The sequence below is a fragment of the Tupaia chinensis genome, unplaced genomic scaffold (assembly GCF_000334495.1).
Source record: "Tupaia chinensis unplaced genomic scaffold, TupChi_1.0 Scaffold000196_1, whole genome shotgun sequence".
Taxonomy (NCBI): domain Eukaryota; kingdom Metazoa; phylum Chordata; class Mammalia; order Scandentia; family Tupaiidae; genus Tupaia; species Tupaia belangeri.
The window spans coordinates 2849080-2864145 of record NW_006159671.1 but is presented as its reverse complement, the minus strand read 5'-3'; the positions used below and the strand labels follow the sequence as shown (position 1 = coordinate 2864145).

Genomic DNA, 15066 nt, shown 5'->3' with positions numbered 1-15066 from the left:
AGGCAAGCAGTTGGATGTGCTTTCATTAAGGTTCCTGAAGAACATCCAAGAAAGGGTTACCGGTCTCTCCCTGCAGAAACCAAGGCACTACAATCATGCCAGAGGTAATGAGCGTTGAGCTTTTTCTCTCTGTGAAGAAAACGTTGCAAAAAAGACATGATAGATGATGCCTGCTAGAAATTTTAATTAAACTTGCGAGTGAAAAATTCTGATCAGTCTTACCCGACAGCTGTACTTACACATGACCTGCAGCAACAGCAGGGCTGGGACCTGTGACAACCACCACAATGTCCTTGAGTTTCTCTTCGTCTAGCTCTCACCAGGCCTAGCTCTGAAGGGCCTTCTAGGAGACCCACCCCTCCACCACTCTACCTCAGTGAGTAGCTCAGAATACAGAGCAATCAGCTCTTGGTTGCTTGGTGACATTAGAGTGTGGACCACAGGATGGCTCCTGTGTGTATTAGGGGTGCGGGTGGCAAAGGAGAGTACCTCTCCTCTGTCAAAGGACAAATGTATCCTGCAGCCCTCCACTTCCGGTTTGGTTTGCTATAATCAAGCAAGACTCCAACATGGCTAGAGCAAGACAGGGAGACCCCAAATATAGGTGTAGTGGTAGGCATGGTCCCCAAATTCTCACTGCAGTCTCTTGTCTCCCCTGTTTTATTCAAAACTAGAGTGAAGGGCACCAGGTGAAAAGGCTGACTGGGGTCCATGAAGACCATTTCAGAACGCTTTTCCAGAGTTTTCTTGTAGGCGAGGAGATCGAATTTCAACCCACATCACAGAATTAAAGTATTCCCTTTATTCTAGATTTTTTTTTTCCCCAGAGAAGGGGGGGGGGAAGATAATGCTTAATGGCATGATTGTTTCACACTAGGACGGACCAAACTAAAATATGCAAGTCATCCCTCTCAACAGAACACGCTTGTTCCCCTCCGTTTTCAATCCTCCTCATTTACGAAAATAAATAAATAAACAGACTGCTTCTCTTTCACAGAAACTGCCTTCTCAGAATGTTTTCCGTAGTCCCACGTAGAGAAACAGGAATGCGTTTCACAGGATAAATGAGCACGCACATACTTTTCACACCCTCCACGGTATGAGAAAAAAGCTGGGAAGCCACAGAACCACTGGAGGTCAGGCATCCCTTTAACATCTGCTGGGATTTCTGCCTCCAAACTGGTAACTAGCTATTGCCACAGCAGGCGGGCATGCGTGCCTAAATTGGTTCCATGTTGCAAGACTGTTCAAATATTAAACATTCTGCTACGATGCTCGTCAAATAGCTAAGCTATGCATTCGCCTTTCCTGTCTCCTTTAAACGGCTTTCTTCTTCTCAAGTCGGCCTCCTTCTTATTGCTTAGGTTTGACTTCTAATATCAACTCCGTGAAGAAGGCATGTTCAGATCTTTTAACCCAAAGTAAAGCCTCCTGAACCCCGTGGCTCTACATTGCATTCAATGTTTCCTTCATTTTTAAAAATTTTTTGAAATTTATTTATTTTACATTCACTGTGTATCATTACGGCATACAAAATGAGTTTCCCTATTCAGAATACACTGCATATTGGCCGGATCAGAGATATTACCATACTTACTATAGTCAACAGATAATTTTCTATTTTCTGTTTAACTATTTTACTTCTTTCTTTTTTTCTCGATTTCCTCCTGTCTAACCCTCTGCCATTTTCCACTCTTCTCCCACAGCAGTTCTTTCTAATGGGTGTCAGAACCCCAAATTACCTTGTGTGTTTGCTTACTTAAAAAGAATCTTGTCTTATCACTCTATTCCCAGGAACTAAAAAAGAATTCATGGACTATCTGCTGAGCAAATGAATAATTGGCCTTCTAAAACTTAGCATGATTATAATTCACATTACAGATGAGTCGCAGAGATTTTACATAACTTGATCAAGGTGCAAGATGACAGTGCGCTATCACTTGACCTCAGAAATCTTTTCAGCTATGCATTACCACTCTTCCCCAAATCTTCTTCTGAGTCAGGGAAGTAATTTCGATTTAAAAAATCACTTTCAAATTTTTAGTTTCTTTTTTTGCTCCTTCCTTTATTCCATTAATATCCAATCAAGTCTTCCCTAAAAATACTACTAAGCCGTCTTCTACTCCTCTTTTAGTTAATACTCATATCAAATGCATAACTGGAATAGCCTCCTATCTGGTGGCATGGACTTTAACTTCTCTTTCAACCCACAATTCCATATACAAACTTCTGTCAGGTAAATGGACTCAAACTTCAGTTTTATCATGCTGTTCCTCAGTCTGATGGAGTCTTTAGGTTCAAGGTAAATGCATACTGTGAAAAAACTACGCACTGAAATTAACTCATACTTTAATTCCATTTTTCTTTTTTTAAAAAAAAAATCATTATTTTTATTTGATGTATTATTATTCTTATTATTTAATTTGCTGTAAGGCACTCACAGGCACCAGAGAGAGAAAGCAAGTCACCAGGTCCAGGACATAAATTGTGGCTGGCCTCGTGGAAGGCCAGCGCCCCCAATACCACATCACCTGCTGACGCCAATTCCATCTGTCTACAGACTTTTCAAAGTGCCCTATAACCTCCAGTTTCAAATTCCTTCAAACAAAAATGTCATGTTTTTGTTTTATATTCAAGCCCAAAACAATTGTCCCCAGTCTAGCCTTCCCACATTATTCCCTACTTGAATTCTCTACCTAAGCTCCAGCCAAAGTGACCCACTGACTGCTCCTCTGCAATGCTTACCCTACCTCCTCCACACTCAAATCGCACCTACTTCTCAAGACACTGATGAATTCCTGCCTTCTCCTTGAAAGCTTTCCACACAAGTCTGATCCACATTGATCCTACCTATATAAATCTGATAGTGTCCAAAAGAGTATCCAGCTCATGGTAAGTATGCAGTACATTTCTGTCAAATGATTTAATCCATCTGCAGTCTAAATTATGCTCTGTGTCATGGCATTTTTCATTCTGCCTTATTTTGTTTCATTAGCTCTAGTTTCAGCTCTTTATATGCAAGAGACAGTATCTATTGTGTGCAGATCAACCCACGTGCTTTAACCACACATTACACAGGATCACTGATCAACCTGCATTCTCTGGCTTGCCCTATGGCTTAGGATTTGACAACTACACACAAAGCACGTAACCCTACAGCTCTCTGCAGATAGACTACTTGAGATTCAGAAGTATGTCCCTCCTTTTTCTTCACTTAATGGTTTCCATATAGCCAAGTTACCATGCACTGATGCATGGTCCATCAGGACCATCAGAGCACTTCTTGAATCCTGTCTGCATTGTTTTTCTACTTTTCTGAGCCATGTAAAATGAAAATCCAATAGCGATAGTGTGCTAACTACAGAAGAATGCCAAAGTAGGCAACCAGGACAAAAACTATTGGGTACTGGAAAAGTCATGATATATTTTGTTTTCTATGCAAACATGCATCGTGACTTTTCCAACAACCCAGTAGTTTAAAACACTGTGCATACACTTCAGCACACTGTACACAAAAAACATACTGAATAATGGTACCTTTCCTCAGGACTCAGTGAAAAGTCATCATTTAGCAAATGGCATGGAAATTTAGAGGTTAAAGGAAAGTAATGAAAGTTAGGCTTTATGGAAATATATTACCTGAAACTCTCTTCAACAGCAGTGCAACCATTACTGAGTCTCTGTACACATCGGCCTATCTTACATGGTCCCTGTCTTTTACATTTATAATCTATAACTTAACTTTCATAGCCTTACATGTATTTCCAAGAGAAAGATGGATATATGACATTGACAACTTCCTCTTCAATAGCAAGGAAGTCTTTCCCAATCTCTCTACTGAAAGCAGCCACAGCCAGAACCTCTCTTCCACATTATCCTGCTCTGTCTTTTGTGTTAGTATATAAAATAAACTTACTCATTTAAAGATCTTTGCCAGGAGTTAGCAAAGTATGGCCCACAGGAATATCTGGTCCACATTCTATTTTTGTAAAGAAAGTGTTATTGAAACACAGTTATGCTGATTCATTACCTACTGTAGTTAAAACAATAAAGTTAAGTAGTTGTGACAGAAATTGTATGCTCACAAAACCTAAAATAATTATAAAATAATTATATCAGGCCTTAATTATCTGACCCTTGGTATACATGTTTGTCTATCTCCCTATTCCCAGAATACTTTGTCCATGATACCAGCACCAAGCACATAGTAGGTGCTTAATATCTGTTACTGACAACTTGCAGACTTCATAGGAGAAAAATAAATTGTGTTAACATGTACCCCAAATGCTGAAGTCAACTGCACATCTGGAATTACTGCTTTCGGGTATATATGTAATGAACTCATGTAAAGAAATTTGTAAATGGCCAAGGAATACTCTGGGGAGGATTCTTGGCCCATGGAACAGTTTTAATATAAATGCCTTGGTCTGGCTGTAAGGCTTACTGGGGACAGAGGACTGTGTTTTTTATAGCCCTGCTATGCTAAACGAAACATGTACTAAAACACCAAGCAGATCTGGAACTGAGAATCTGGCTAACATCTGGAGAATAAGAACTTAGGGTAACATTTCTAAAAACTTGATGATAGGCGCCCCAGTCTGTGCCTTTTTATTAATTTATTTGAGTCTTGTCAATTGATATTACCCAGGGTTTTTTTTTTTTTAATGCTACAGTTGTAAAATATAAAAAAACCATTTCCTGTCAATCACTTGGTTTCTATAAGTGGCCTACAGTTTTACTCTATGTAAAATTCTCATCAAGGAAACCCATTCTTAACAAGTGGAAATTCTGACCTATTGAAACCCTGCCAATTTCTCTATGCCAGGCAGACATGTAGGAAGAAGCCAAAATCCACATGTTACTTTTTGGTTAATATTTAAGGGACAAAGAAGAATGTAACAGTATTTCAATTTTAAATAGCCTATGTACCAAGATTGGAAGCCAAACCCAGTGATCGCACTGCATGTTATATCTGGAATTTTTATCAGCTGGGTCTCCAGATCAAGCTGCCACAACCCTGGCGCATCTACCTTCAAACCAGTATGGATGAGCGGTATTCCTTCAGTTTCATATCCTTTTAATTTATTCTCTATGCTGCAGCCTGAACAATTGAAAATGTAATCAACTCACATCTCTCCAAGTCCAAAGTTCTTCAGACTCTCCTTCTTGTCTTCAGGAGAAGCCAAAGCGCTCATACATAATCCACGTAGCTTTTCATAAGGCAGTTCTCTGTCTCGCTGGCCTCTCATCACCCCCTCCACCCTTTGCCCTCTGCATTGCAGACTGTACTTCCAACAGTTTTGATAATGTCCTGCTCCATATCTATTTCCCCATCACCTCCTTCTCATGCTTCTGGGCTTCTGTGCCTGCTGTTTCCTTTAGAATTCTGGCTCAGACACTTCCCTTTCTCTCCTTTGTTTAGACAACATTCACCCATTCCTCAAGTCTCATCTCAGAGATCACTTTCTCGTAATAGCCACTTTAATTTTTAATGTCCAGATTAATAGACAGCTCCTCTGAAAAGTCCATTGGAGATTCTTATCCTGAATCCAACCCCAAGATACATGCACCATATAAATGAGTAATGAAAGTGGGCCTGTAGCTTAACTGTGATGTTAGGTTGTTTACTCTGTTACCAAAAAGCTCTAAGAATTATTCTCTGAAAATATGGCAGAACTTCCCTTTTAAAATGGCACACCAAATGCATTTTAATCAAAGATGTATCTTGATTTGAAAGGCCTTCCCTTTAAGTAAAGCCGGGAATAAAAACATGTCTGAAAATAAAACATTAACAGCTCCCATACCTAGAAAGTTTAGAAAGTACTGGGCTGTTCTGGAGAAATGGTTGTAATAGAGTAAATAAGTTTGGAGACATTGAGTATAAAATAGCAAATAAAATGAAAAGGAAGCTTTGATGTATTTGACAGGCTAGCCAGGCAGCACACACTAGATGAAAGCATTTTTTGTATTTTTTTGTTTTTTGGAGAGGTTTTTGCTACAGGGCGTGTGCACTCTCCAGAAAGACAGAGAGAGACAGAGAGACAGAAAGCAAGAAATCATCCCCCAGGGGGACGGACACACCACAGTCCTTTCTCCTCTCAGGATCTTGGGCACGCACGCACACGCACCCAGCATGAGTTTAAGCCACTGGGTCCAGGACTCGAACCGCGGTTGACTACATGGGAATCCAGCAACATAGCCATTATGCTAACTTCTGGTCCTGGATGGAAGCATTTTAAGAACATCAACACCTCCCTCCCTAGCCTCTGGTTATGGGGAAACTTCGGGGATCTACATGGTTACAACAAAATTTGCCATCTTTATTTCAGCCTTTTGTGGGAGGAAGATATGACAGAGGCATCTTGAAGTGATAAATAAACAAGTGAAAGGAAATCATCTAACCAAAGCAGGTAGGAAAGGTAATCTTCCTTCAGAGAGAATGACATTTAACACCAAACAAGGCCCAATGAGAGTGGCCACTTCTAGCTTTGCTCAAATCCAGCAGGGTCTGAAGGTGATCTAAACAGTGGGAATAAGGATGGAGGTGAGGCACTGGACAGAGGAGCAAAGACGACTGGAGTGAGCTCCTGCCGTAGAAAGGTCTTTGAAATGAGGCAGGGAAAACTGAAAACTGGGCACAGAGTTGAGTACTGAAACTCAGGAGTGATGATAGCTTGGCAAGATTCCCTAGGAAACGCCAGGAGGGCTAGCGGGCTGAGCTTCTCCCAGGCAGTACCGCGAGAGTGAATCAGGGTCACACACCGAGACTACAACCTCCAGAAGGAGGAAGAATGAGGAGCTTGGCACTGTGGCCTCTAGGTATTTCAGTTTGAGGGTTTAAGAAAGCCTTCTAAACCCACCTTACCACTGTCCAGGAAGCTGTTAGCACTCTCCTGGAACTTCCTGAGTTCAAGGTAGAAGGATAGATGATTCTGAAAGGGGCTACACCCACTGAAAGCCCCTCTAATTGTTCCCAGATCAGAAAAGTACCTACTGATACAGTTCACCTCCAACTGCTTCTTTGGGCATTTAAAGATCTTTAAAATACAGAAAACATGTCCTTGCTATTAGTCCTTTTAACCTAGGACAATGCTAGTGTTGTCATCTATGTCTGTACTCAGATAGAAAGAAAAATAAAAAATAAAAATGGGGATGCCACCCACAAAACTTGGCACTATATCTTCCCTTCCTCTGATCTTCTCTGGGGAAAGAGGGAAAGCAGAAAAGAGAATTCTGCATAGTCTTTGGCCCCCAGAAGGAGAATTTGAACTGTCTCCCCAAAAAAGTAGCAGGCCAACTCCACTGCAAATCTCTCCTATAAAACGCATGATAGAAATTCACATAAAAAATATAAAGAATCATGACTAGGGTTTTCAGAGAACTCTGTTTCTCATTCTCTAGTTCAATCCAAATGACCTTTTCAAAGATACTTATGAAGACTAAAAAATTAGGAGGAGAGGTATGTCTATTTAGCAAAAAGTACACACATACTCAGACTATGTTAAAAAAAGATAACTTGTCAGGGTAACATCTTCTTTAACTGGGGTGATACTCAAATAATGAAAAGACAAGTTTAACACCAACCAGCAGTATCAGTGCAATCAACCTTGTGGTGAATGGGGTCAAGACTGTCCAAGCCAGATTAGCTCCATAGACTTCAGTTTCACAATCATGTAATAGTCACTGGCTTCCTAAGTCTTCATGCAATGTCTTTGTCCAAGGAAAGTTTACCACCTGACTCAAGTGGTTTTTTTAGAAATTCATCTCTTTCTTCTATTGGTCAACTATGAATCAGTATAACAATGGAATTAGTGAATAATCAGAATTGACGTGTATAACTAATATTTACATCCTTAAGTATAATCTTTACATAGAACAGACCTTCCAGAGGAAAAGTATCCTCAAGATTTCTAGTGGTTCTCTCATGTGGCAAACTTGAGGACGTGGTACATAAATGAAGGAAGAAATGCTGGGCAAATCAATGCATTGAACTGTACTCTTTAGAAATCTAAAATAATCTGCATACTGTAGTTTCAAAATGTGTTCAACTTGATTGAAACAGAATTTACAAGATGTGTTACTCTAAAAATTATTTTGTACTTATGTTTAATGGACAAGATGTTTTCAGGTAAGTTGTTCTTCCTAGATCATAGTATTAACATTTTAAAACTGAAAACGAGGGACATGGATTGGCCTGCTGGCCTGGTGGTTAAGAAATCTAGATCCACATTGCTTGAAAAACATGCTGAGTGCATGTGTGTGTGCATGTCCAAATGTCAACAGGGTGAAGAAATGGAGGAGAAGGGACTATGGTGTAACCACATCACATTGAAGGTTCTCTCTCCCTCTCTCACCTCTCTCTCTCTCTCCCTCTCTTCCCCCCTCCCTCTCTCTCTTCCTCTGGTGAGCACATACACCTTCTGGCCATTAAGAAAAAAACAAAACAAAAAACACAAACAAACAAAAAACAGCTAAAAGTGAGTCAGTGCAACCTCAGGACTAAATTCAAGTCCCGTTCCATTTTTATCCTCTTTAACCTTTATTATACTGTAGTAATAAACCACACCTGTTAGTTAAAACACTACCAATACATCTGGAGGTTACACATGGTGTCAGAAGCAGAACTTTGGCAGGGGTTCATGAGATTCCAATATGTGCTAAACCACAAAGACAATCTGTGTAATCAGAGTAGAATGGAAGCATTGCAAAAGTATATGGGGCTTCATTTTTATTCAATAATCATATTATCTTAAATAATTGGAAGCAAACACCAAATGATATTGCATTCAGAAGCTAAGCCCAGTTACATACTGCCAGATAGTTTAACAGGGAGCCCAATGAGGGAGCACCCTGAGGCATGGGATACACTAAGAAAAAAAAATCAAAATTACTAGGTTACTGTCCTCCCCTCACCCAAAGCAAGCTCTACATTGCTATTTATATAAAGTATTACGGGGTGGGGGAGGGAAACAAAGACCAAAAAAAAAAAGCAAAGAGACTGTTTTAGTAACTCACTGAAAAACAAAACAGCACAGCTAAACTTTCACTTCTGGATCCCAATTTTCCTCATCTGCTTGGAGGACAAGGCTCCACAGTGAAAGCAAAGTGGAGCAGTTTCCCCTTGTGACGTAGGTAGTTACCTTAAGCCGCTGCTTTGCTTTGGCTGTGGAGACATAGTCACAACCATGAGGACCCTACTGAAACAAGAAGATAGAAAGTTCATAAAATGCTCCGTCTCCGCTGCAGACAGGCACAGGGACATCACCTAAAAATGCAAACTGTAATCATTCGGGACAAGATTAAAGAAAACCTCTTTTTAAAAGCTACAATGGGAATGACTACTTCTACATTTCTTCACATCCTGTAAATAAATGGAAATTTCATTGCATGGTAGTCCACAGTAAGTGGTAAGGGAGGCATAGTTCTAAATGACTGTTGGTATTTAGAAGCGCAAACGTTAGAATTCTCTCTCTTCGATCTCCTGTCCCAAAATGAAAGGCGCACGTAAGGAAATATCTGAGGAAAACAGACATCAAGTCTGTGTCTCAGTTTCACAAGAGGAGTAAGCAAGACTGAAGAGAACGCCTAATAACAGCCTGCAGAGGGCCAGCTCAGTGGTGCAGCGGTCATGACCTGCTGAAGAGATGCTGGAGCCACATGGAAGATCACGGTTTGCTTTTCCAGTCGACCTGAACACCCAGGGTCCAGAGCGCACCCCTCGCTGGCTGAGAAGGCTGAGGCAGTCATGCAAGGGGCGTGAGAGCCTGTTGAGAGTGCTTGTCTTACTCTCTGTCTTTGTCTCTCATGAAAGAAATAATAGTACACTTTAAAAAGTTCTAGGGGGAAATCATTAAACAAAATCTTTGTTTTCAGTAGGAAATGTCTACGTGGGGAGAGAGGGGGTAGGGGATACTCTTCCCTCTTGTTCTGACTTCCCTGGTAACTGCTCAGCTCATTCATGTTGGCCCTTTGCTTTTCTCAAGGCCCCGCATTCTATTTACCCTCAGAAAGCTGTGTGACGCACATGCACTCTGTAACTTTCTCTGTTGTAATTAAAACTGTATTTATGCAGCATTCTAATCTCATGGTGGCTCTCTACGCACCAGCAGACACCTTGTTTGCCTGGGAGATAATTTACTGAAGGGCTTGCAGTAAGAATGGAAGGGTATTATCTTAGATTCTCTGCCTAAGCATCAGGGAACTACAGTCGTCCATTTCCCGTCCCATGATTAGATGTGCATTATTACGGCCGGAATTTCCTTAGTGCTCAAGGCTGCCTTCCCTTTGACCCTTAGACTATGTTAGCTTTACCGCTCCTCTCGCTGATATTCGGAAACGTGTTATCCATTCTGAGACGGATGGTGGATGTGAGGGAATAGCCTACTCATATTCCCGGTGCCAAGATGTCAAGTAAAATTCAGGTTCCTCTGGGATTTTTTCAGTGCTCATTGGAGGATTTTGTTATAAGGTATGGAGGAAATAGAGGAGATAAAAGAGACCTCCAAGGCTGGGTATGTGAGATATTCCTTGCTTACTACTGAGAACACTCTTGGTTACTTGTCAGGCTATAGATAGTTAGGGAGCCAGTAGGAAGTAAAAGGTGCTTTGCAAACCACCAGGGCAGCAGAGTTCTGTGACATATCTATTGTGATCCAAAGTGCCTCCATGTGCAAGGCTGAAGTAGGCCACTTCAGCCTTAGCCCTCCCACGTGGGTAGGCAATGTGATATTCACAAAGCTGTGTTCTTTATGAGTTGCCACGTGTTTTCTATTAACCCAGGGCTTCCAAGGATCATAATACCTAAAAAGAGTCCTGGACAGAGCAACATTATATGGCTAACACATTGTCATTTAATGACAAACTAATGTGTTACTCTTTGAATAGGTTTAGCAGTTCTAAAGTGAGATTTTTTTGAGACATTATGCCTAAGGCAATAATTAAAAGATGGAATTGCAATCAAACTTGCTCTTTAACTGCCTTGGATTGAGGCTTCTGAAAGACTACCCAATGATTTCTTTTCTTCTCTTTTTTTTGAGAGGTTTTTGCTATAGGGTGCGTGCTCTCACCAGAAAGACAGAGAGAGACAGAGAGACAGAAAGTGAGAAATCAACCCCTAGGGGGAATGGCCATGCCACAATCCCTTCTCCTCCATTCTCCTCTCAGGATCTTGGGTATGCACGCACACGTGCCCAGCATGAGTTTAAGCCACCAGGTTGGGGACTCGAACCAGGGTCGACTACATGGGAGTCCAGCGACATAGACATTAACTGCTGGTCCCAAGGTGACCCAATGATTTCTGCCCCCTACTTTTACCCCCAAATTTTATGAGGTTGTTTTTCAAAAAAATATGACAAATGATCATGTTCACAGTGAAAGTTAGAGATTATTAACTGGTGTCAGTTTCTTGGAAAGAGAATAAATAAGATATTAAGTAAGTTGAAAAAAAGTGGTAAGATAACCATGACACTGGGCCAGCTAGCTGGAGGTGGTTAAGGCAGCTGGATCCCACATGGCTGACTGCACAGTTCAAGTAGTCTCTTGAAAAACACATCCAAAATCCTGAGAAAAGAATGGAGGAAAGGGATTGAGAGATGACCATGCCCCATAAGAGCACTTTCTCACTTTCCTCTCTCTCTCTGGCAAGGGTACATGCACTTTAACATGTTTCTACCAAAAGAAAATAAAAAGAAAACCATTACAAGATGGTATCTTAATTATATATTTTTTCCCATAGAGCTTGCAATCCTTTAAAACTTGTCTATAATATAATCTAAGTTGTAAGAACTTTGGGTTACAGAGGAATTTATTCCATAATTGTCAGGAGTGCTAGAAGGTCAAGGCATGCGTACGGTGTTGGAGAATTCGATGTTGGTGGTGAGTAAAAGGGATGCCAAGGTAAAGAAAGCTGCAGTTCAGACGTTAGTAATGCTTTGATAAGTGATTTCTTACTAGTGTTCTTTTAGGGAAACAGAAAAAAATACTATTAAATAACTTGAGTTTCATTATAAAGATAATTGAGTGATACATACTAAAGTCGAAATTCAACCCAGATACATATACCTTATTCCACCCAACATCTACATAAACAACTCCTCAAGCTCCTAATATGCTTTTAACAAGATGGCAGAAAATGGCATATAATATGATAAAACAATCTATACCCTAGCTTCAAATGAATATGTTAATACACATAAAAATAAAACACACCATTCTAGTGAGTGAAAAAATTGATGCGAATCTAAGGCTCTTGTGATGGAAGGCCTTGTAGTTTAGGTAAAAGGCACCTGCTGGGTTCAGGACCAAGGTTATATGTTTTTACAAAGGAGCTGAAATTTAAAATGTCAAATCTTATATGGAAATGCAAGGCAAGGTCTAGGTTTAAAATGACTCAAGACATGCAGAAACATTAATTTTATGGGAAAGACTGCACTAAATAAATGAGTCCTAATTTATTGTAGTGAATAGTGTAGCATTCACATGAATGGGAGCATTTCCATCATGCTTGACTCTATTCAGTACAAACTCAAGATGGCCACATGGCCACATTCGTAAAGTATATTTTGTAATGAACCTAGCTGTATCTGTTTATGCATCTTGAGCCCATGGGAGAACTATATACAATTTATAATGACAGATATTTCACAAGTTTATTCTTTGGCTGTAAGGAAGACTCATCAATAATTCAAGAACACAACACATTATGTATAATTATTTCATTACTTTGCCTTTGCAAAAACTCATGGATATCAGCATAGAACATATAAACCAAGAAATATTCTTGTTGGGAAATAGTCTTGCTGGGAGGAGTATAAAAGAAAGAATGAGGAAAATGGTATAAACTTCACCATTTCACATTACTATGTAAGGTCTCTTTTGTAATTTAAGGCAAATGCTTCCTAAATCAAAAATAAAATGAACAATAAATCTTTTCATTTATGCTAAGTTTGAAAAACAGACGTCAAAGGGAAATTTTATTTTGCCAGGTTTAAAATGTGGAATTTATATATCATAATTTTGTGATTTAACCTGGATCCACCACTTGCCAGTTACATTAGGCAAGTTACTAAATTTTTTCTATTAATTTTTAAACTTTGCTTTTTAACTTTCTAACATTTATTTTTAAATTTACATTTAATCACTGTATGTCTTTACAGGATACAACATGGTTTTTCCCAGCATGAATACAATACATATAAGTCAAGTCACAAACATTACCATATATATTATCATCAACAGATAACTTTTCATTTTTGTGTCTATTAAACTCGGTCTTTGTTTCTTCCCTGACCTCCCCTCCCCCACCTCCTTTTACCCACCCCCTTGCACCCCTCATCCTGTCTCTAGTATCTACTGTTACCCTCCCTGTTTTAATAATTTCTGCTATACAGACATTCTGTATATGTTGAGTTGGGCATATAATTCCTGTCTTTCATAATCTGGTTTACCTCACTTAGCATTAAATCTCCCATATGTGTCTGCTTTCTTATCAACTGTCAGGGTCTCATATTTTTGTAATGGCTGAGTAGCATTTCATAGGTATAAGTGCCACATTTTTAAAATCCACTTGTGTGTTCTTAGGCATTTGTAGTCATTTAATGTCCTGGCAATTGTAACAATGCTGCAATAAACATGGATGTGTAAGTGTTTTTCTGACTAAGGGTTTTCCTGTGCTTTGTGTAGATACGTAAGAGCAGAATTACCAGTTTGTTTGGTAGTTCTATTGGTAGGTTTCTAAGGAACTGCCACATTGTTCTCCAAAATGGTTGCAGTAATTTACATCCTTTCCATCATAGCCTCACCAGCACTTATCATTCTTTCTTTATTTTTCTTTAATTTGGGGTGTTCTGGCTGGTGTTAACTGGTACCTCACAGTGGGTTTGATTTGCATTTCCTTATGATAAGAGATATTGAGTTATGCTTTCATATGCTTTTTGTATGTGGGTAAGCTGCTTGAGTTCCCTAATATTCTGGTTATCAGTCCCTTGTCTGAGGCATAGTTTGCAAATATATTCTCTCACTCTGGGGATTGTCTCCTCACTAAATTTCTATTAGCTCTAGCTTTCTAATGAATAAGATGCATAAATTAACAATCGTACTGACTTTTCACAAAAAGTGATAATGTGATTAAAACAAGATAACATATAGGGACCAGCAGTTAGCGTAATGGTTATGTCACTGGGTTCCCACTTAGTCGACCACAGTTCATGTCCCGGACCTGGTGGCTTAAACTCACGCCGGGCACGTGTGCGTGCATGCCTAAAATCCTGAGAGGAGAATGGAGGAGAAGGGATTGTGGCATGGCCATCCCCCATAGGGGGGTGATTTCTCGCTTTCTATCTCTCTGTCTCTCTCTATCTGGCGAGCACACGTGCCCTATAGCAAAAAACCTCTCCAAAAAAAAAAAAAAAAAGGAAAATATCTTACTGCCATCAAGTAAAAGGATAAACATTGTTGAGAAGAACATGTTATTTATTTAAAAATTACTTGACATCTAATTTTAAGGAACTTATTTCAAAAGCATTAGTTGATACGCCAAAGTTTTCAGTTTGCACTGATTCTAAGTTTAATTTAGACCCTTTAATAAGAGTATAAAAAGATACAACTATTTCATCTCCCTACCTCACACCATAACATGTCAGAAAATCCTTCCATACACTATGAAATCAAGAGGATTTCATTTCAACTGAGCAAAAGCCAGTTGTAAATGGAAATTTATAATCACACTAAATTTAGAATTCACCTTCATTCCTTCATTCCTAGAACAACTTTTTGCTCTGACTTTTCAAATATGGTTAATATATTGAAAGGAAAATCAGTAAGTATGTTAATCAATGTGAAAACTATTCATGAGTCTGGGGGGATTTTTGGTACTGTTTTGTAAGACTTCTTATTTCCTTGATGCTTTCTTCAGACTGTCTGACAGAGATTGTCTGGCAGATTGCATGTTTTACCCAAGCACACGGGCAAAGGAATAAGAAAACTAGAGACTAGGGATCACATGCTGCTCCAGTGCCTGCGGATGTTAAAGGCTGAGCAGCAATACTCACAACATGCCAGGCTGAAAGA

General features: G+C 39.6%; 1 protein-coding gene and 1 long non-coding RNA gene across 5 annotated transcripts in view; one reads left to right on the top strand and one right to left on the bottom strand.

Annotated features, from left to right (window-relative positions):
* Nucleotides 1-15066, bottom strand: part of GAS2 (growth arrest specific 2) — a 136266-nt gene that overhangs the window by 33962 nt on the left and 87238 nt on the right. The window lies entirely within an intron of this gene.
* The window catches only part of LOC102497089 (uncharacterized), a 31303-nt gene that overhangs the window by 3356 nt on the left and 12881 nt on the right, over nt 1-15066 (top strand). For all 4 annotated transcript variants that reach the window (XR_001370259.2, XR_001370260.2, XR_334303.3 and 1 more), the window contains exon 2: nt 6330-6410. This is a non-coding gene — a long non-coding RNA (uncharacterized LOC102497089). The remainder of the gene's footprint in view (nt 1-6329; nt 6411-15066) is intronic.